We start from the raw sequence: 1,636 nt of genomic DNA on the forward strand, positions 1-1,636 counted from the left end.
CTGGGACGCGGGCTCTCCAAGTCCCACTGTGGAGGAGGTGCTGGCAAACTACATGCACACCGTTGCTAATCGTAAAATCCTTGGAAGACCTTGATGTAGTTCTTGTGTTCAATCATGGCTCGGAAAGGAGCATTATTTAGTCAGTGAAAACCACAAAAACATTTTTTCTACAATCAGTAAACAAGTTGGAAATGATTCGAATAATTTGGTAAGTGATATGCACCAGAATGACTTACATCACTTGTTTTGTGACATAAAGTTTAGTTTAGAGGATCAGAAACACATTTCTGATTTTCTTTTTTTTTCTTTAACACTTCACCAACTTGCACGTCATCCTCATGCAGGGACTGGGATAATGTTCTCTGTATCATTCCAATGTTGGTATGTGTGCCACCAAAGCGAGCGCTGTCATTTTCTCATTCACTTATCTATCTATACAACCATAGCAGTTGTTGGGTGTTTTAAATATCTCTCAGGTTTGCAGCCATTCATTCACATAGAGACAGAAAGCTGTCATGAGGGCCTGGCAGCAAGTGAGGGGACATGAAGGCGTCCCTCCTACACAGTGACTGAGCTGACCTCCCTGCATGCAAGACCATTCCCACCCACCCTGCAGAGCTCTGTCCTATGACATCACCTGCTGACTCCCCTAAAATAGCACATTGATATAATGTAGATGTGGTTTACTTTTTCCTTCAGAGGTGGAGGACACTGTTACCAGAAGAGAACGGGTTTATTGCCTGATTAACTGGCCTAAACGGTGGGTGAGATGTATTCATCCATTTCTAATTAGTGAAAGCTGGCTTTGTGTCAAGCTCTGTGCTAGACTCTGGGACGCAGTAAGAAGAGATGAGCAAGCAAAGGAGCCTCTGGAGGAAGGACACCAGCCCAGCCTTAGAGAGTAGGAAAAGCTTTTGGGAGAAAGTGATGTTGACGACGCTGAGACCTGAGAAGTGAGTGAGCGTTAGCCAGGCCCTTCAGATGCTGGGGAGGAAAAAGAGAAGAGAGGGGGCAGGGAGGAGGAGCAGAACACAACTGCAGGAAAACAGTAAGTTCTTAAAGACTTGCAAGAGAAAAAATGTAGTTCCTTGGGGAAAGTGGATGCTTCTGAAGCCTGGAGCCTGAGCACAAGGTGGGTGCTATCGTTTGGATGTTTGTTTGTCCTCTTCAAGCCTCATGTTGAAATTTAATCCCCAGTGTGGCCATGCTGGGAGGTGGGGCCTAATGGAAGATGTTTGGGTCATGGAGATGGATTCCGCATGAATACATGAATGCCCTCCATGGGGGGTGAGGGTAAGTGAGTTCTCACTCTATGAGATGTTTCCCTCAAACGTTGGTTATTAAAAAGAGCTGGCACCTCCCACTTCTCTCGCTTGTCCCCTCTCAGCACGTGATATCTGCAACACCGACTCCCCTTCCCCTTACACCATGAGTAGAAGCAGCCTGTAGCCCTCACCCAATGCAGATGCCCGATCTTGAACTTTCCAGTCATTGGAATCATAAGCCAAATGATCCTTTTTTCTTTATCAACTGCCCAGCTTCAGGTATTCATTTACAGCAACACAAAACAGACTAAGACAGTGGGGAGCTGTGAGATGTAAGACTGGGGCGACAAGCAAGGCCCAGGTCACAAAGG

General features: G+C 46.2%; 1 non-coding gene across 1 annotated transcript; it reads right to left on the reverse strand.

Annotated features, from left to right (window-relative positions):
* Window positions 1-299: 299 nt before the first annotated feature.
* On the reverse strand, window positions 300-406 carry LOC117099483. The gene has a single exon (XR_004443819.1). It is a non-coding gene; the product is annotated as a U6 spliceosomal RNA (small nuclear RNA).
* Window positions 407-1,636: the final 1,230 nt, after the last annotated feature.

The sequence above is a fragment of the Trachypithecus francoisi genome, unplaced genomic scaffold (genome assembly GCF_009764315.1).
Source record: "Trachypithecus francoisi isolate TF-2019V2 unplaced genomic scaffold, Tfra_2.0 Lachesis_group16, whole genome shotgun sequence".
NCBI lineage: Eukaryota > Metazoa > Chordata > Mammalia > Primates > Cercopithecidae > Trachypithecus > Trachypithecus francoisi.